The sequence below is a fragment of the Elephas maximus genome, chromosome 5 (genome assembly GCF_024166365.1).
Source record: "Elephas maximus indicus isolate mEleMax1 chromosome 5, mEleMax1 primary haplotype, whole genome shotgun sequence".
Lineage (NCBI taxonomy): Eukaryota > Metazoa > Chordata > Mammalia > Proboscidea > Elephantidae > Elephas > Elephas maximus.
The window spans coordinates 149,402,583-149,424,288 of record NC_064823.1 but is presented as its reverse complement, the minus strand read 5'-3'; the positions used below and the strand labels follow the sequence as shown (position 1 = coordinate 149,424,288).

Genomic DNA, 21,706 nt, shown 5'->3' with positions numbered 1-21,706 from the left:
CTTTCATTTTTGGATAGTCCTTGAGGGTTCATTTCCTAGGTTGGTATCTGGCTGGTACAATCTTGAGTCCTTCAGGCTGTGGTCTGATGTTGTTTATTCTCAGACCTAAGGACTCCCTTAAATAATTCTTGTAAGTTTGGTTTGGTTTTTACATATTCCATTGATATCTATTTATCTGGAAATGCCCTAATGCCCTAATTTCACCATCATATCTGAATGAGAGTTGTGCAGGATATATTATTCTTGGTTGGCAATTTTTTTCTTTCAAGGTTTTATATATGTCATCCCATTGCCTTCTTGCCTGCATGATTTCTACCAGATAATCAGAGTTTAGTCTTATTTTTTCCCCTTCTGTATATGACTTTTTGTTTTTCTTGAGCTGCTCCCGTGATTTTTTCTTTGTCTTTGGTTTTAGCGAGTGTGATTATGATATGCCTTGGTGATTTTCTTTTGGGGTCTATCCTATATGGGGTTCGTTGAGCTTCTTGGATGGCCAGCTTTTCATCTTTCATGATATTAGGGAAGTTTTCTGTCAGCAATTCTTCAATAATCCTTTCTGTGTTTTCTGTTTTCTCTTCTTGTTTTGGAACTCCGATCACTCACAGATTTTTGCTTTTAATTGTATCCCACATAATTCTCAGGGTTTCTTCATTTTTCTTCTTTCTTTTTTCTGATTGTCCTCAAACTGAGTTGTACCCAAGTATTTGTCCTCAATTTCGCTGATCCTGTCTTCAATCATTTCAAACCTGCTCCTCAGCCCCTCTATGATACTGTTCATTTCTGAAATCTTGTTTTTTTCTTTCGGATTTCTAATTGTTGTTTTCATATGATTTCTACTTGTGAATTTATTTTGGCATTTTGTTCCTGTATGATTTTCCTGAAGTCTTCCATTTTTTGTCTGTATTTTCCATGAACTTCTCTATTTTTTTCCTCATTTTTGTCTGCTTTTTGCTTTGACTCTTGGGTAGCTCTGTATATTAGACATTTAAATTCCCTATCAAGTAATTCTAGTGACTTTTCTTCTACTGGAAAGTTATCTGGTGTTTTGTTTTGGATACCTGCTGAACCATCTCATCCTTTTTTAAAATAAGTTTTGATATTGTCTGTTGTCTTTGGGACATTCTATAGTTATTTTCTTTGTTTATTGATTGTAGATCTGTTTGTTTTGTCTTGCTTTTTTGTTTTATTTGGTTATGTCTGAGCGAGTGGGCTGTGTGTTCTTTGCTGTTTACTTGTCTGTTGGCACAATACCTTTCACCTTCTTGTCCAATGGGCACGGCAGTCACTCAGCTTTGATGCAGCAGGGCAGGTCTAGCTGAAGGGGAGGGGCTGGGATGGGTTATTTGTGGCACATACTGGGGCCAACAGGGTGGGCTGGGAATCAGTGCTGGGCAGGTTGTAGCAGGCCCTGCCTGTACTGCTTGGGGGTGTGATGTTCAGTGCATGGTGTGGGTAGGCAGGAAGGAGAGGAGAGGTTGTGATGTGTGGCGCTAATATGGGTATGGGGAAGAGGAGAGAGAAACAGGAGCCAAAAACAAAGAAACAAACAAACAAAAAAAGAGTTCTAAGTGAGCTTGCCATTGGAGTGGAGTAATGAGAAACAGAGAAATGGCAAAAAAAAAAAAGAAAAAAGAGGGTGCAGATGAAAAAAATAATGAGAGAAAAATTTGGAGGGAAAAAAGAAAAGAAAATCCCCCTGGGGTTCCGGTTGTACAGTTGTAAAAACCAGGGAAGTGGCTCCCAGGTTGGGCAGTATAGCCTAGAGGGGGTGTAGATGTTGCACAGTGTCAGGTATTCATGAGACAGGAAAAGAAGGTAAGTACAGAGAGAGGAGAACTGAGAAATGAAGAAATAAAGAGAGAAAGAGAGATAGATAACTCCGGAGATTCTACCTATGTTGCTGTGCAGATTGGGGGAGTGGCTCCTAAGCTGTGCAGTGCAGCCTGGCTAGAAGGGGCTCCCAAGGAGTGAAAAGAAAAAGAAAACAAACAAACAGAACAAGGCAAAACAAAAGAAAACAAACACACAAAAAGCCTTAGGGATCCCATCAGCATGGTTTCTCGGGCCAGGAGAGTGGTTCCCCAGTCGAGAATTGCTTCACAGCCTTTCGAAAGGAAGCAAAGATGGCACACGGAGCCAGGTGTTTGAGAGAAAGAAGGGGGAGGTTGTGGGAGGCACAGAAGAAACCAAAAGAAATGGAAAAAAAGCAGCGTCTGCAACAGACTAACGGCACTCTGGGTGGGGTGAATCCAAGTGGCCTGGGGCAGAAGCAGTTGCCCTAGGCCAAGAGACTGTGGCCAGAGGGAAGCAGAGGAGGCTGGGGGTCGGGGGTGGTGGTGGGGAGGTGAGGCTTAGAAAAGCATACATCACTGGCTACTGGGTGGCTGTCTCCTGCTGGGAACTTTGTGAAGCTGCATTCACGTACTCCCTGTCTGACTTTCTCCAGTGTGGGTGGGGTGAATCCAAGTGACACAGTCGCTGTACTTCCTGGCCAGCTGAGCCACTGCTGCCAGCCAGGAAGCAGGGAGGTAGAGCAGCAGGGAGAGGATGGGGGTGGGAAAGCATATATTGCTGGTTACTGGGTGCTCTGTCTCCTGCTGGGAGCTCTGAGAAGCTGCTTTCCTGTGCTCCCTGTCCACTGATCTCTGACAGGAGCCCAAGATGGCAAATCTGTGCCTCCTTAGCTGATAGGGGACCTCTGCGAGTATTTCTTCTACCTCTCTGTTCTCTGTCAGTTTCTTATTCCTTTCGGAGCTTGGCTGAGTTCTTTATCTCTTCATTTGACAGTCAGGGTTCCAGGACTGATGTTTGTCTCCATTTTGCTTAGTTTTTTGGGTCTTTGCTGTGGAAGGATGGCATGGTGTTTCTGTCTATGGCACCACGTTGGCTGGAAGTCCCAAACCTCTCTTATTAGAACAGGGAAGTAATGAAAGACCAATACCCAAGTTTATCAGAGGACATTGTGTTTCCACACAAATAACCTTGTCTCAGAATATATTTTTGTTTTGTTCCAGTGGATAGTCAAACTATAAACTCCAGGTTTTTGAGTCATGTTGGAAAAAGTGTTCTACAGGATTTATACTACCCCTGTGCTAGTTACAGAACCCTGGTGGCAAAGTGGTTTAGAGCTCAGCTACTAACCCGAAGGTCAGCAGTTTGAATCCACCAGCTGCTCCTTGGAGACCCTATGGGGGAGTTCTACTCTGTCCTATAGGGTCATTGTGAATTTGAATAGGCTCGATGGCAACAGATTTTTTTTTTTTTTTTTTTTTGGTGCTAGGTGCATTATATTTCTTGTTCTTGTTATGGGTTGATTTGGATCCTCCAAAAAGATATGTTGAAGCCCTAATCTCCAATACCTATGAATGTGACCTTATTTGGAAAGAGCATCTTTGCATATGTAATTAGTTAGGTTAACACGAGACCACACTGGAATAGGCTAGGCCCTAATCCAATATGGCTAATGTCCTTGTAAGAAGAGAAGAGACAAAGAGAATATCATGTGGTGACAGAGACCAAGATTAAAATGATACTGTCACAAGCTAAGGAACACCTGGGGCTACCAGAAACTGAAGACTCAAGGAAGGAGCATGGCCCTGATAATATCTTGATTTTGGACTTCTGGCCTCTACAACTATGAAATAATAAATTTCTGTTGTTTAAGCCACCCAGCTTGTGATACTTCGTTACTGTGGCCGCAGGAGACTAATACAGTCTCTATCCCTTGAAGTTGGTATTATTACCACCCGTTTGTTAGGTAGGAGCCCTGGTGACACAGTGGATAAGTGCTTGGCTGCTAACCAAAAGGTTGGTGGTTTGAACCCACCAGTTGCTCTGTGGGAGTAAGAAGTGGCAGTCAGCTTCCATAAAGATTACAGCCTTGGAAACCCTATGGAGCAGTTCGACTCTGTCCTATAGGGTCTCTATGGCAACAAGAATGCTTTGTTAGATAGGAAAATGGAAGCTCAGAGAAATTACGTAATTTGCCTAAAGTCACACACTTGGTTCACGGTTGTTGTTAGTTGCCATCAAGTCGATTCTAACTCACGGAGACCCCATGTGTGCGGAGTAGAACTGTGCCCCATAGGGTTTTCAAGGTAACTTTTCGGAAGTAGATCGCCAGACCTGTCTCCTGAGGTACATCTGGGTGGGTTTGAACCACCAACCTTTCAGCTAGTAGTTGAGCGCTTAACCGGTTTGCACCACCCAGGGACTTAGGTCAAGGTAGAGGCTGGATTTTAATTTAGTCGTATGGGTCCAAAGTATACATGTTCTCCCTTTCTAGGCTTCTAATACCAAACTTAGAGTTTCTTATGTTCTTTGCTAACAAATGGGTATTGGATTAAATTGCATAAAATAGAACCTGGAATGTGATTTTTCTGGATGTCCTCAAAAAAGATACTTTTTTTCCCTCCTACTTGTCATGCTCAGTGTCTTATATATGTAAAAAAAAAAAAAAAATTTTTTTTTTTTTAGTAACCAAAAAACCAAAAAAAACCCAGAGCCGTCAAGTCGATTCCGACTCACAGCGACCCTATAGGACAGAGTATGACTGCCCTATAGAGTTCCCAAGGAGCACCTGGTGGATTCGAACTGCCGACCCTTTGGTTAGCAGCTGTAGCACTTAACCACTACGCCACCAGGGTTTCCATATATGTAGTAAGCAGTTAAAAATATTCCTGATATTGGCAATTTGTGTTTTCTCCTTTTTTTTTTTTTTTTACCTTTTAACTTGCTGATCTTTTTTTTTTTTTAATTGTGCTTTAGATGAAGGTTTACAGAGCAAATTCGTCTCTCATGAAACAATTAATATACATATTGTTTTGTGAGATTGGTTGCCAACACCGCAACGTATCAACATTCTCCTCTTCTTGACCTTGGATTTCCCATTACCAGCTTTCCTGTCCCCTCCTGCTTTCTCGGCCTTGACCCTGGGCTGGTGTGCACATTTAGTCTTGTTTTATTGGCTTGTCTAATCTTTGGCTGAAGGGTAAACCTCAGGAGTGACTTCAATACTGAGTTAAAAGTGTGTCTGGGGGCCATACTCTCAGGGTGTCTCCAGTCTCTGTCAGACCAGTAAGTCTGATCTTTTTTTTGTGAGTTAGGATTTTGTTCTACATTTTTCTCCAGCTCTGTCTAGGACCTTCTCTTGTGATCCCTGTCAGAGCAGTCAGTGGTGGTATCTGGGCACCATCTAACTATGCTGGACTCAGTCTGGTGGAGGCTGTGGTAGTTGTGGTCCATTAGACCTTTGGACTTATCTTTCCCTTGTATCTTTGATTTCATTCATTCTCCCTTGCTCCAGATGGGACGAGACCAGTGGAGCATCTTAGATGGCCTCTCACAAGCTTTTAAGACCCAGATGCTACTCACCAAAGAAGGATGTAGAGCTTTTTCTTTATAAACTACGTTATGCCAACTGAGGTAGATATCCCCTGAGACCATGGTTTCCAGCCCTCAGTCCCGTAATTCGGTCCCTCAGGGAGTTTGGATGTGTCTATGAAGCTTCCATGACCTTGTCTTGGTCAAGTTGTGCTGACTTTCCCAGTATTGTGTTCTGTCTTACCCTTCACCAAACTTACCAGTTATCTATTGTCTAGTTAGTGTTTTTCCCTCCCCACCCCCTCCTTCCTTGTAACCCCTTAACTGCTCCCCTCTCTCGTAATCCTTTTTTGTTTGTTTGTTTTTCTTGATTATCTTGCTAGGAGTTTATCGATTTTATTATTCTTTCAAAGAATCAGCCTTTAGTTTTGTTGATTTTTCTCATTCTATGTCATTTATTTTTGATCTTTATTATTTTTGTCCTTCTAATTTCTTCGGGCTTTTAACTTCGGTTTCCTGAGATGGAATTTCAGATTGCTGATTTTTCAGCCCCCCCCCCTTTTTTTTCTTGTTCATACATTTTAGAACTATAAATTGAGCAAGGACTCAATCAATACTAGCTCCTTTCTGCCTCACCCTGATTGCTAATCCACTAAGACCAGTTTCCTTCAGGAGCTGCTGTGGCTGCAGCTACTGTGGTTACTCCAGGGGTTCTTCATTAGCCCCTTTTCTACTTAGGCACATCCCATGGGAATTTAATGCTGGCTGGACACAAGGATGAGTGTTTGGGACAAGTTTTGATTAAGATCAGACTTGTCCTAAGTTTCAATTAACACCATCTGCAGAGTATCTTCAGAAACAGGTCTTTGCTAGTGGACTGGGAGACTTGGTTCTTTTTCTCTCAAGCTCTTTTCACCTTATTTTTGGGACTGATTGCTGATTTCTGGATTCTCTAATGTATCTTCCATGCTTACCAGGATACCCCTTGAACTGGAAAACTTTGCTGGAAAAATTTTGTTCTTTGCATCCCCTTCCAAAGAAGAAATGGACAGAGTAGAAATCATTTTGCAAGAGGCCTCCCCCAAGCAGACTCCTGTAAGTGCTCAAGTTCAGAGCTGCTGGAGACTTTAGAGGATCCTGGTCCTGAGGTTTGCACGCTGCACTGTGGAGGGCCCAAGGGTCTCATGGAGGTGACCTGGAGGCCAGAGCGCTCTTCTCGTCTTGTGCCACCTTTGTGTCTGCATTCACATGATGTCCCATCCCTGCCTCCTTTCTCTCTGTAGTTCCAACTTAGGGTACTTTTCCATTGATCATGCAGCCATCTCTTTCCCTATGGAATTTCTGGCCCACATATATAAATGTTCTTGTTGTTTTTAGTTGCCATGGACTCGGCCCTGACTCATGATGACCTTACATATAACAGAATGAAACATTGCCTGGTCCTGTGCCATCACCATGGTCGTTGGCATGCTTGAGTCCATTGTTGTGGCTACTGTGTCAATCCGTCTGATTGAAGAAGAAAGGCCTGGTGACCTACCTCTGAAAGTTAGTCAATGAAAACACTATGTATATAAACAAATTCCCCGTATCCCGTTCTTCTAAGTGACTTCTCTATTGGATTACTGTTTGCTCATAAACCTCAAACTTTACTCAAAAAATTTGTTACTCCCTGTCTCCTCCCTCTATCAGTGTTTGCTCTAGAAATTTCTCTCACCATCCCAAATTGTGCCTGCCATCATACTTACTCGAAGGTCCCCATGCCCTTTTTCTAGCTTCCTAAGTTCACTATTTTCCTACTGCAATGGTTCTTGACCTTATAATGCTCGAGGCATAAGTTCAAATATAGGGTGTGTGTATATATATACTACACACATATCTGGAATTTCAAATCCAATACGGTCTGGTCTATAGCCAACAGATCGAAGGGGTCCCTTTCACCAGCACACTTGCGACTCTGTCTGCCTTTGGATTATGACACTTGCCCAATGAATGCAAGGTTTGCATTGCTTTGCCAGTGTTGAATGTATCTTTAACAATCAAGGCATTCTTCCCAGCTGAAGTTGTGAAGCCATCTCCACCAGTTACTTTTATGCCCCCAGTTGATTGGTCATTACAGAAGCTCTTCAGTCTGACAAAATCTGCAGTCACAGGCACGGATGTAGCACTACATCTGTTCAATGCTGTGATATAATTCAGCCTGTCAATGAACAATTTATAGCCCCTGGAGCACACAGAAAGCTACAGTATGGTGGCCTCCTATCTCCTTCATAGGATTTCAAGAGCAAGCCATTTTGCCCTGTCCGTGATTAATCCATGAGGAATAAACCTCTTTGTAAATCTTCAGTGGAATGATTAGACAAACAAAATAAATCCAGGCTGTAACCTGGTTCAAAGGAGCCAGGGTGGTGAAAGCAGTTTGCAATCAGATGCTAAGCTAAAGATTGGCGGTTCAAACCCACCCAGCGGTGCCATGGAAGAAAGGCCTAACTGCTTCCATAAAGATTATAGCCAAGAAAACCCTAGAGAGCAGTTCTACTCTGTAACACCTGGGGTTGCCATACCGTCGGGGGCCAGCCTGAAGGCAGCTAACAACAACAACCGGGTTCAGCATCACTCATCATGACATGGAGGTGTGACTTGCCATGACAGATCTGGTCGAGGGTGAGGAGCATAAAAATTTATTTCTAAACTGCTCTTTGAAATTTTCATGTCATAAACACTGGTTATATGCTCAAGCCATCTCATATCCACCCACGTAAGCTCTTAATAGAGTGGTCTAGCAGAAAGAGCATTGGATGTGACTGTGGCTTTGCCTGGGACTGTCCCAGTTTTAGCACTGGAGGTCCCATGTCTGGGAACCCCCTCTGTCCGAGCAAACTGGGATGACTGATCATCTTAACTTGGAGTCTGAACCCCAACTCTGCCATGAACTAATTATGTGACTTTGAGTATGTCACTTCATCTTGGGTGGAAAATAGAGGAAGTAGCACCTCTTTTCCAGCTTGTTGTGAAGATCTTGTGGTAAAACCACTCCTGGTCACATTCAGAGAGACAGAAAGTAGGTCAGCGGCTACCAGGGGCTGAAGGGGAAGGCGGAGAGGGAGTTACCGGGTAATGGGCACAGCTTCTGTTTGGGCTGATGAAAAAGTTTTGGGAAAAGATGATGGCAATAGTTGCACAACACTGTGAATGTACTCAATGCCACTGAATTGCACACTTAACATGACAAATTTTAAGTTATACATATTTTACCAAGGAAGAATTGATGTATTTGAATTACGGTGTTGGCGAAGAATATTGACTATACCATGGACTGCCAAAAGAAGGAACAAATCTGTCTTGGAAGAAGTACAACCAGAATGCTCCTTAGAAGCAAGGTTGGTGAGACTTCATCTCACATACTTTGCACATGTTATCAGGAGGGACTAGCCCCTGGAGAAGGACACCATGCTTGGTAAAGTAGAGGGTCAGCAAAAAAGAGGAAGACCCTCAGTGAGATGGATTGACACAGTAGCTGCAATAATCAGCTCAAAAATACATACCTTTGTGAGGACGGCACAGGATTGGGCAACATTTCATTCTGTTATACATAAGGTTGTCACGAGACAGAGCCAACTTGACTGCACCTAACAACAACAACATATTTTACCACAATTAAACAAAGGAGCCCTGGTGGTGCAGTGGTTAAGCTCTTGGCTGCTAACTGAAAGGTCAGCAGTTTGAATCCATCCAGAGGCTCCAGGAAAGAAAAGACCTTTCGATCTACTTCAGTAAAGATTACAGCCCTGGAAACCCTAAGGGACAATTCTACTCTACCCCATGGCAACAGGTTAAACAAACAAACAACTACACCTGGCACTCAGGAGTTAAATTTAGAGCTATCATTGACTTCCGGGGTCAAGACACTGTTCACCCCCAAGGGGCTGCATTGATTGGTCTGAGACTCCATGGGAAGCACCATCCACCACAATATAGCCCCGACTGACTTTATTTGTAAGCTATTTGTGACTCAGATATTTGTAAACCAAGAATTTCTTTCTCCTGTTAAAAAAAGAACAGTGTCCTTCCCTCCTGCCTCTCAATTCAGCTTCTCTGTACTTTCCACTTCGCATTATGAGGCCTTCCTGGGACTGTGCCTCTTCATATGTCCAACTCAGAGCCTTGAAGAATAACAAAATACAGATAATAATAGTAATCGCAACTAGAATGACAACAAGAACAGATATTTGTTGAATACTAGATGCCAGGCCTATGCTGACCACTTTTGAGACACCCATTTGCTCTGTTAATTCTCACAGCACTCCTGTGAGGTGGCTGCTCTTATGCGTCCCTCCCTCTCTTTGTTTTTTTAATTTATTAATTAATTATGTTTTAGAACAGTTATAGGCTTGTATAAAAAGTGACAGAATGTCTGGAGTTCCCATACACTCCTCCTCCCCCTGCCCACAATTTCCCCGGTTATTAACATCTTGCATTGATGTGGTACGTTTGCTACAATTGGTAAGCCAATAGTAATACGTTATTGTTAACTAAAAGGCAGCCTGGTGGCACAACAGTGAAAAGCTCAGCTGTTAACCGAGAGGTTGGCGATTTGAATTCATCTAGCGGCTCTATGGGAGAGAGACCTGGTGATCTGCTTTGGTAAAGATTATGCCCAGAAAACCCTATGGGGCAGCTCTACCCTGTCACATGTGGTTGCTATGAGTTGATTGACTCAATGGCACCCAACAACAACATTATTAACTAAAGTCCATGGTTTACATCGGGGCTTAGTCTTTGTGTTGCCCAGTCCTATGGTCTTTTGACAAATGCATAATGTCAGGAGTCTCTAGAAAGGATGAGGAAGCCAGGATCAGGGGTACCTAGACGGGAAGAGGAAGCCAGAGTCAGGGTGTCCAGATAGGAAGAGAAAACCAGGGCCAGGGGTGGTGAGAGAAAATGGTATGGACTCTGGAAACAAGTTCAAATCCTGCTCTAAAACAATTTACTTAATAGCTGAGGGACCATGGAAAAGCCACTTCCTGTATCAATCTCAGAGGGTTCACAGGTAGCATGGAGTTAATCAATGGCACCTATTTCATAGAGATGCTGAGGGTATTGATTGACTTTAGCACAGTTCCTGGCATGGAAACAAAACCCAAAAGTAAAAACTCACTGCTCTTTAGTTGAACTGCCCAATGGGGTTTCTAAGGCTGTACATCTTTATGGAAGCAGACTGCCACATCTTTCTCCCATGGAGCAGCTGGTGGGTTCAAACTGCTGAACTTTTGGTTCGCAGCTGAGAGCTTTAACCACTGTGCCACCAGGGTTCCTCTGTCATGGGACTAAACCAAAAACAAAACAAAACATCCAAACCTATTGCCATTGACTTAATTCTGACTCGTAGTGACCCTATAAGAGAACTGCCGCATAGGGTTGCTAAGGAGCAGCTGGTGGATTCAAACTCCCAGCCTTTTGGTTAACAGCCAAGCTCTTAACCACTATGCCACAAGGCTCTGGTATGGGACTAAAAGGTCATGAATAGTTCTTATTATTAAGGGAGATTAGAAAAGTACTACACAGGATTTGAAGAAATGTTACAGTGGTCTCTTGTTTGGTATTTATGTTATCCAAGATTCCTGGTCATATGGGGGTATTTTCCAGTGAAAAGAGTATCGGGAACATGGCAAAGCATCCCGAGTTTTGAGCAGGCAAGTCACATCACCTTCCCAAACCTCAGTTTTCTCTTATGTAAATGGGAATAAAATCTTAGAACCTACCTCACAGTGTGATGTAAGATCCAAATGCATGATAAAATGCTGGAAAAAGTGTGGACAAAGTTGAATTGTTGATGTGACGATGTTATAATTTTCTTTTTTCTTGGAATGTTGGGAAAAATAGAATGTTTATAAATCTGACTCTATTTAAAATGCCCTTATGAAAACCAGATATGTAAAGGAAGTCTATAGCAAATATTCCGGGTAAGTAAAAAATACCAGAATACTTAGCAAGTAACAGCTGATGTGCACACTGAAATACAAGAATGGCCTAAGGAGGGAGACAGACCAGCTACTTAGTCCGGGCTCTTGCTCTCTCACTGCCGTCTGGCTGCTTCGCAAGTGGCTTGGGCCCTTGTTCTGTGTGCTCTTGGACTTTAATGCACTTAATATGTGAAAACTAGCTCTCATTGGGGAGCCTTGGTGGCACAGTGGTTAAGAGCGTGGCTGCTAACCAAAAGGTCAGCAGTTCGAATCCACCAACTGCTCCTTGGAAACTCTATGGGGCAGTTCTACTTTGTCCCATAGGGCTTGTGAGTCAGAATCAACTCAGCTGCAATGGATTTTTTATTTAACTCTCATTTAAGGGGCTGCTGTTCAAACTGAATGGTAATTTTAGTTCCCACATTTTAACTGCTACTCTAGGTGATGGAAACGGTTAACGCACTTGGATGCTAATCAACAGGTTGGAGGTTTGAGCCTACCCATAGGCATCTTGGAAGAAAGGCCTGAAGATCTACTTCCCCCAAATCAGCCCCTGAAAACCGTAGGGAGCACAGTTCTACTCTGACACACATGGGGTCCCATTAGTTGGAGTTGACTTGGCTGTAACTGGTGGAGATGGTGGTTGTTACTGACTCCTGCCCTGGGGCAGCCCCCACTCTGCTTTCTCCAGGCCCCTCCCAGAACTCCTTCTTGCCTTCAGCGCTCTGACACTTCTCTGTTGTTACGCTCCTTGATCACCCATCTCTCAACCCCACCTCCAATCCAACAGAAAACCTCATTCAGCTCTACCTCCAAAATGTATCCAGAACCTGACCACACCTCACCACACCGATCAGGATCCCAACATTCTCACTTGGATTCTTGCAAAGCCCTCCCTGACTGGTCTCCTGCTTCCACACCGTTGGGGTCTAGGGCAGTCCTTCTAGAAAGCAAAGCACACCGTGTCACTCCGCCCGCCCCCCACCGCTGCCACCGCCCTCAGCTCAACACCCTCCAGCGGCTACCCAGTTCTCAGAGCAAAAGCCAAGACGGATGGATGACAGAGCACTGCCAGGCTCTCTGCCTCCCCATTCCCTGCCGCTCTGCCCTCATCTTCCCCTCTTCTCTCCCCTGCTCATCTGCTACAGCCACACTGGCCTCCTGGTCGCTGCTCATTCCCGATTCAGGGCTTGCACTGCCTGGAACAGTATCCCCAGATATTCAGATGGTGAGCTTCCTGCCCTCTTTCTTGTCTGGGCTTAAATGTCCCCCTTTCTGCACAGTCTTTCTTTTACCCCTCCATGCTTTTATAGCCCACTGTCTCTGCTCTAGGAGTCCCCATGTGGTGGAAATGGTTCATGTGCTCAGCTGCTAATGGAAAGATTATAGGTTTGAGTCCACTTCGAGGTGCCTCCAGAGAAAGGCCTGGCGATTTACTTTTGAAAAATCAGGCATTAAACACCCAATGGAGCACAGGTCTATACTGAAACACGTGGGGTCGGATGGGTCAGAGTCAACGGCAACTGGTTTTTGGTCCCTTCTCTGTGTCATTTTTCTCCATCTTCACCTATTTTCACGGTGCTTCCTACACGTCGGGCACTGTTCCAAGCTTTTTTTTTTTTAAGCTATCTCACTTAATTCTAAAAAAATCCCTATGAGGTGGATATTATTATTACCTGCATTTTATCGATGAGGAAATGAAGGCACAGCAAAGCTATGTCACTTGACCGAAGTCCCAGAGCTAGCATGAGGCAGAGCTGGGCTTCCAACCCAGGCAGTCTGGCCTCAGACCCCCCCTCCCAACTCTGCACGGGCTGCCGCTCACTGCACTTAGCACCACATGGCATATTATTGAAATATGAGCTTATTTATTTTCTGTCTTCCCTTCTGTAAGCGATAAAAAGGCAGGGACTTTTGTTTGTTTTATTTGTTGTTTGAGTCCATGTTGTAGCCACTGTGTATTTTGAGTGTCTTCCAGCCTAGGGGGCTCATCTTCCAGCACTGTATCAGGCAACAGTCTGCTGTGCAATCTGCAGGTTTTTATTGGCTAAGTTTCAGAAGTAGAGTTCCATGACTTTCTTCCTCGTCTGGAAGCCCCACTAAAGCTTATCCACCATGGGTGACTCTGCTATTTGAAATACCGGTGGCATAGCCAGTATCACAGCAACATGCAAGCCACCACAGTACAACAAACTGGCAGATGGGTGGTGGGCTGCATTCCTAGTACCCAGGAAAGTGCTAGCCCATAGTAGTTGTTCAGTAAATATTTGTTGAGTGAGCTAATCAACTTATCACAAGTAAATTAAATAACTATTAAAGGCCATAATTAATAAGCTCCAGGACAGGAGAAATTATATCTGTCTTGTTTACAGTTAAAACTCCAGTGGGTAGAAGAGTGCTTGGCATAGAATTGGCCCTGAAATTCTTGAAAGTACCAATGAATAGGTTGCAGTTCCCTTATCAACAAATGAGCTATATGGCCATTAAGATCCTTCCAGCTGGCAAGTTTGCATTGCCCTTCATCCATGAATACCAAATGCTTCCAAGAGGTCACAGCCTTGAAAACCCTATGGAGCAGTTCTGCTCTGCACACATGGGCTTTCTATGAGTCAGAATTGAATCGATTGCAACTAACAACAGCAATCTACCTGGCAAGTTCCTGGGCGGCACAAATAATTGGCATTTGGCTATTAACTGAAAAGTTGGTGGTTCAAATCCACCTAGTGCTGTCTTGGAAGAAAGGCCTAATGATCTACTTCCATAACATTACCAAAAACCCAAAGCCAAACCAGCTGCCGTCGAGTCGATTCCAACTCATAGCGACCCATAACATTAAAAACATTACAGCCGTTGAAAATCCTACGGAGCAGTTCCGCTCTGAAACATGTGGGTCACCAGTAGTTGGAACTGACTCAAGGACTTTTTTTTTTTTGTTGTACTTTAGATGAAGGTTTACAGAGCAAATCAGTTTCTCATGAAACAATTAATACACATATTGTTTTGTGACAACGGTTGCCACCCCCACAACTTGTCAACACTCTCTCCTTCCTGACTTTGGGTTGCCTATTACCAGCTTTCCTGTCTGCTCTTGCTTTCTCAGCCTTGCCCCTGGGCTAGTGCCCCATTTAGTCTCATTTTTTTTTTTATGGGCTTGTCTAATCTTTGGCTGAGGGGTGAAACTCAGGAGTGACTTTAGTACTGAGTTAAAAGTGTGCCTGGGGGCCATACTCTTGGGGTTTCTCCAGTCTCTGTCAGACCATTAATTCTGGTCTCTTTTTGTAAGTTTGAATTTTGTTCTACATTTTTCTCCAGCTCTGTCCTGGACCCTCTGTTGTGATCCTTGTCAGAACAGTCCATGGTAGTAGCCAGGCACCATCTAGTTGCGCTGGACTCAGTCTGGTGGAGGCTGTGGTAGTTGTGGCCCATAAGACCTCTGGACTAATCTTTCCCTTGGATCTTTGGTTTTCTTCATTCTCCCTTGCTCCAGACAGGGTGAGACCAGTGGAGTCCCTAAGATGGTCACTCACAAGCTTTTAAGACCCAGAAGCTACCCATCAAAGTAGGATGTAGAACATTTTCTTTATAAACTATGTTATGCCAATTGAGCTAGATGTTCCCCGAGATCGTGGTCCCCAGGCCAGTAACTCTGTCCCTCAGGGAGTTTGGGTGTGCCTACGGAGCTTCCATGATCTTGCCTTGGTCAAGTTGTGCCAGCTTCCCCAGTATTCTGTATTGTCTTACCCTTCACTAAAAGTTACCACTTATCTATTGTCTATTTAGTGTTTTTCCCTTTTTTTTACCCCTCCCCTCCCTCGAAACCATCAGAGATTGTTTCTTTTTGTGTGTAAACCTTTTCATGAGTTTGTATAGTAGTGGTCTCATACAATATTTGTCCTTTTGTAATTGACTCATTTTACTCAGCATATGGAGGGCATTTTTTCTTTTTTTAATGAAACCGGCACAGTGCAAAAACACAGCCAAGGTTGCTCAGTTATTTAAGCAGCCTGGCGGCTCAACAGTTAAATGCTAGGCTGCTAACCAAGAGTTGGTGGTTTGAACCCACTCGGTCGCTGCATGGGAGAAAGACCTGGCCATCCGCTCCTGTGAAGATTACAGCCTAGAAATCTTACATGTCTGTTCCTTCTACCGTCTGTAAGCTCTTAAAAAGCAAACACTGTCTTTTTCATCTATTTTAATCCCAATATCATAGTGTTTATTGGCTGAAACGTAAGAATAACATATTCAAAAACAAAAGTAAAGCATAAAGGATGAAAGAAAGTGGGTCCTAAAAAATACAAACAGCAGCAAATTAACCTCACTGTATATCATATGGAAACCCTGGTGGCGTAGTGGTTAAGTGCTATGGCTGCTAACCCAAAGGTCAGCAGTTCAAATCCACCAGGCACTCCTTGGAAACCCTATGGGGCAGTTCTACTCTGTCCTATAGGGTTGCTATGAGTCAGAATCGATTCGACGGCAATGAGTTGTTTTTTTTTTTTTGGTGTATCATATAGATAACATGACCACCCAGACACAAGGAATTAAGTCATGTTTGAACATAATACTCCGTCTGACTGTGCATTATTAAAGGGATGTATTCTAAGGTCAAAAATAACCTCAAATAAATCTTGGCCTTTAGTCAATAGGTTTGTTTTGATATATTTCCTGTGTTGTAGGTTAGGCCAAAAACATAGAGTATATGCCTGAAATGGGAGAGAAGCAAAAACACTGTGATAGTGGAATGGAATTGGCAAGATCACTGTGAACTCATATTTATGTTTGAAATGTAAATATGAAATGAAAGCTCAACCCACCAGAACAATGAAATACACAATGATATGAATAATGAATAAACAATGATATAAACAGTGATATGAATGATGAATGAACAATGCTATGGGCATTGATATGAACAACAAATTAACAAGGATATGAACAACTGAAGAAGAGAAAGCCTGTGCCTGGTTTACAGATGGTTCTGTGTGATATGTAGTCACAAGTTGAAAGTGGATAGTGGCAGCACTACAGCCCCTTTCTGGGATCTCCCTGAAGGACAGTGGTGAAGGGAAATCCTCCCAATGGGCAGAACTTTGAGTGGTGCACTTGGTTGTTCACTTTGCTTGGAAGGAGAAATGGCCAGATGTGCAATTGTATACTGACTCATGGGCTGTGGCCAAAGGTTTGGCTGGACGGTCAGGGACTTGGAAGAAACATGATTGGAAACTTTGAGACAAGGATTTATGGGGAAGAGGTATGCAGATAGACCTCTCTGAATGGGTCAAAGAAGTGAAGATACTTGTGTCTCATGTGAATACCCACCAAAGGGTAACCTCAGCAGAAGAGAATTTTAACAAGCAAGTGGATAGGATGACGTGTTCTGTGGAAACCAGTCATCCCCTTTGCCCAGCTATTCTGTCTTTGCTCAGTGGGCTTATGAACAAAGTGCCCATGGTGGCAGGGATGGAGGTTATGCATGGGTCCTGCAACATGGATTTCCACTCACCAAGGCTTGTTAATTTGTTGTTCATATCAATGCCCATATCATTGTTCATTCATCATTGGCTACAGCCACTGCTGAGTGCTCAATCTGCCAGCAGCAGAAACCAACCCTGAGTCCCTGATATGCCACCATTCCTCAAGGTGATCAGCCAGCAAGCTGGTGGCGGGTTGATTACATTGGACCAGTTCCATCATGGAGAGGGCAGTGTTTTGTCCTAACTGGAATAGACACTTACCCTGGATACAGATTTGGCTTCCCTGCGTGCAATGCTACTGCAAAAACTACCATCTGTGGACTTTCAGAATGCCTTATCCACAGTCATGGTATCCCACACAACTTTGCCCCTGACCAAGGAACTCACTCCACGGCAAATGAAGTGTGGCAGTGAGCCCATGCTCATGCAATTCACTGGTCTGACCATGTTTCCCACCATCCTGAGACAGCTAGCTTGATAGAATGATGGGAAGGCCTCCTACAGACTCATCTATGAGGCCAGCTCGGTGAAAATACCTTGCAGGGTTGGGGCCATGTTCTCCAGGAGGCTGTATATTCTCTAAACCATCATCCAATAAATGGTGCTGTTTCTCTCATAGCCAGGAGTCATGGGCTCAGGAATCAAGGGGGAGAAATGGGAGTGGCACTACTCACTATTAGCACTCACTATTTTTTTATTAGCCCTAGTGACTCACAAGATTTTTCCTTCCTGTCCCCTCGACCTTATGCTCTGCAGGTCTAGAGGTCTTAGTTTAAAAAGGAGGAATGCTCCCACCTGGAGACACATCACTGATTCCATTGAACTGGAAGCTAAGAATGCCACCTGGCCACCGTGGGCTTCTTATGCCTCTGGATCAGCAGGCAAAGGAGGGAGTTACTATACTGGCTGGTGTGATTGATCCTGACTACCAAGAGGAAATTTGATTAATATTACATAATGGAAGCCAAGAAGAATATGTCTGGAATACAGGAGACTCCTTAGGGCATCTCTTAGTACTACCATACCCTGTGACTAAAGTTAATGGAGAATTACAGCAACCCAATTCCAACATGATTACTAATGGCCCAGACCCTTCAGGAATAACAGTTTGGATCACCCCACCAGGCAAAGAACCACCACCAGCTGAGCTGCTTGCTTAGGGCAAAGGGAATACAGAATGGGTGGTGGAAGAAGGTAGTTCTAAATACCAGTTATGGCCACATAACCAGTTGCAGAAATGAGGACTGTAATTGTTATATTTCTGCTTTGTATGTGTGCATCAAATATTTTTGTTTTCTTCACTTACAAAGTGTAACAGGGCTAGTATGTTTTCAGTTGTACGTGTGTTAGTTGTATCACGTTAGGCACAAATATGACTTCGTAATTGTTTTTATTCAGAAATTATGTATGGTTTGGGGAGATGTGTACAGGTGCTAAGTTGACGAGGGGTAGACTGTAAGGGTTCAGATTGTGTGTCAACTTGGTGGGGCCATGATTCTCAGTGTTTTGGTAGTTGTATAATGTTGTGATCACTTCTCTGTTGAAATTTGATATGTAATCTGCCCCATGATGGAATCTGCTGAGTTATGCTGGCAGAGGCTGGGCCTGTGATGGCTCATCATCCCCTCAGCCTTCATCTCTCTGCCCTCCACCTCTTACTACCTTCCTGATCACCTTGCCAAGGTTTTTGGCGTGTTCTGGATCCTGCAGCTGCCTCTTGTCATCTGACCTCTGGTTCTTGGGACTTGAGCTAGCAGCTTACCTGCTGATCTTGAGATTCATCAATCTTCACAGCAAGAGCCCTGCTCTCTGACCTGCTGATCTTGGGTTCACCAGCCCCTGCAGCTACGTGAATCAGGAGAAGCCTTGCGGTCTTGCTTGCTGATCTTGGGATTCATCGGCCTTCACAGTCTGTGAGCAGGAGCCCTGCTCTCCAACCTACTGATTTGGGTTTGCCAGCCCCTGCAGCTGTGTGAATTGTGAGAGGCCTCTATCCTGATCCATGGACTTGGGACTTTCTAGCCTCTACAATCTCATGAGCTGTTTCCTTGATATAAATCTCTCTTTTCTATATATGTATTTATATGCTTTACTGGTTTTGCTTCTCTAGAGAGCCCAGCCTAAGACAACACCCCAGTAGCAATGAGTATATTTAGCATCCATATTTTAGTTTCTAAGGAACTAGTGGTTCTGGCTGATTCCAGATCTAGGTCAGGGCAAGTACAAGATGAGGCTGGAACATTTTATTATGTCAGAAATCAAGGAAGTGCTTAAAGAATGATGGGACATGCCTAAAGGACATTAGAGCTGGCTTGAAGTAGCTCCCACTAGCCACATTTGAACATTAAAAAAAAAATGGTAGAGGATTATAACACATTGAATAAAAAAAGAACCTAGGAGTCCAGAATCATATTTTAAAAAGGATGCAGGGAGCTTCCTTTTATAAAAGAATGGAAGTAAATAAATGTGTTGTTAGATGCCATCTAGTTGATTCGGATTGATAACGACCTTATATGACAGAGTAGAACTGCTCCATAGTGTTTTCTTGGCTATAATCTTTATGGAAGCAGTTTTCCAGGTCTTTCTTCCGTGGAGCTACTGGGTGGATTCGAACTACCAATCTTTAGGTTAGCAGTTGAATGCAGACTGCTTGCACCACCGGGACTCCTTTAAGGCTTGTAGGGAGAATAAAACAGCTCTTTGGAGTTGCCTAATTTGTCAATAGAAGTATTTGAGCTCATTTTGCATAGAGCATACCCTAAGATGCCTGGGAGGCAAGAAGCCAGGGGTTTTGACTCAGCACTGCCAATCTCAGCTACATGACCTTGGGCAAGTACACTTGACCTCTCTGTGTCCTCATTTCTAAATTGAAGAAGTTGGATGACATCAGGGTCACAGACTCAAATACCTACAAGGGTGATATAAAGAAGTAAAATGCCCAGATGACTTGTGTCCTGTCTATGGTGGCAGTGACTCGTCAGGTCCCGCCCAATGCTGCTAAGCAAGTGTATGGCTTGAGGTCACCTGATATTCCAGCTCCTCAAGAGAAGCCAGGAAACCAGACTTTTACATGACATTTTCCAAACCTTCCATTAATTAAAAAAACAACATTTCTGTGCAAACCAAACAAAGCATACCTGCATTAAAGAATGCTTTTTTCTGTGTTTAAACTTTTTTTTGAGTTCTTATAATATTTGTCCTTTTGTGACTAATTTCGTTCAGCATAATGTCCTCCAGATTCATTCTTGTTGTGAGATGTTTTGCGAATTCATCACTGTTCTTTATTGTTGCATAGGCCAACGCTTTGTGATTTCTGGCTCAGATGAACTCGGAAGTCCCTTCAAAGATTCTTTGTGAAAAACTAAATGATCCCTTTGGGCACGGAGCTGGTGTTCTATGCTTTAAATTGTTATGGTCCAAGGTGATTATCGGATTCATTCTCTTAGCGCTTTGCAAGATGACATTGGGAGAGGGGACAAGGCCTGGCACCTCTTTAAAACCAAATGTGTGGCCGTCGAGTAGATTCCGACTTATAGTGACATTTTAGGGTAGAGTAGAACTGCCCCCATCGGGTTTCCAAGGCTGTAATCTTTATGGGAGTATGAAGCCACATCTTTCTCCTGTGGAGCAGTTGGTAGGTTTGAACTTCTGACCTTTTGGTTAGTGGCTGAAAGCTAAACCATTGCACCACCATGGCTCCTTGGTACCTTTTTGGGTCCCCGTTTCCTCACCTGTAGAATGAAGAGGTTGAAGCTCTCTGGGGAAGAGGGAATGAAGCTAATATCCACTGAGTGCCTGTTATGTCAGGCACTTTTCATAAATCATACCATTGAATCCCAATCATAATCCAACAAAGTAGATTTTGATCCCATTTTATAGATGAGGAAACTGAGGCTCTGAAAAGTTAAGTGAGTTATTCAAAGACATAATTGGGGTAGAACTGGAATTCAAGCCCAGGTCTATCTGACTCCAAAACTCATCTTTTCCAGTTCTGATATTTCATGATTCTAGAAAATAATGTTGGAGTCCCTGGGTGGTGCAAATGGTTAATATGCTTGGCTGCTAACTGAAAGGTTAGAGGTTCAAGACGGATGACTCGGAGGAAAGGCCTGGTGGCCTACTTCTGAAAAATCAGCCATTGAAAACCCTATGGAGTGCAGTTCTACTTTGACTACATGGGGTCACATGAGTCGGGATCCACTTGACGGCAATTGCAACTGGAGAAATCAGTGTGGCTATTTAATAAGGGTGAGACCCAATTGGTGATTGATGCCAAGTTTAAGAAAGCTGGCTGCAGAACCCACAGCTCCTGTCCTGACATCCAGGGAGCCACCCACAAGGGGATATTATCATGCAAGTTGCTGTTTACATGAAAGGAAACTGATTCCTGGGTCATGCAACACAGTGGCCTGATTAATCAGGGACAGGGGCCTAATTATTGTGCACCTGGGCCCTTTTCAAAGCTCTGCCTGCATTTTATCCAATCAGTATGTAGTTACTGGGTGCTTCCTACCTACCAGGCATGGTGCTGAGGATAGAGAGGTGGGTAAGACATGTTCTTGACACCAAGCAGCTCTGGTCTAGTTAGAGAGTAAGGCAAATGAGTAGACCAATGCAGTGTGGCTCAGATGGCGTTCAAATGGAGCCCTCTGGGGGACCAAAGAAGAAAGTGTTGGTCTCAGGCCCCTCAAAGTCTGGGTTCCTAGCCTCTGCATGAATTTTGTATTCTTGAAGCCGAACATGGTACATAGCACAGAGTAGGTGTTCAACGAATGGCTCCTGGATGTCTGCAGGAGGAATGCATAAGTGGAAATTATCTATTTACATGTCTGTAGATTTCATTTCCAGGAGCCCTGGTGGTACAGTGGTTAAGTGCTCTGCTGTGAACCAAAAAGTCGGAGGTTTGAACCTACCAGCCGCTCCACCAGAGAAAAATGTGGCAGTCTGCTT

At 43.7% G+C, this 21,706-nt stretch overlaps 1 pseudogene; it reads right to left on the bottom strand.

Moving 5' to 3' along the window:
- Window positions 1-1,282: 1,282 nt before the first annotated feature.
- On the bottom strand, window positions 1,283-7,943 carry LOC126076761 (hypoxanthine-guanine phosphoribosyltransferase-like; annotated as a pseudogene).
- Window positions 7,944-21,706: the final 13,763 nt, after the last annotated feature.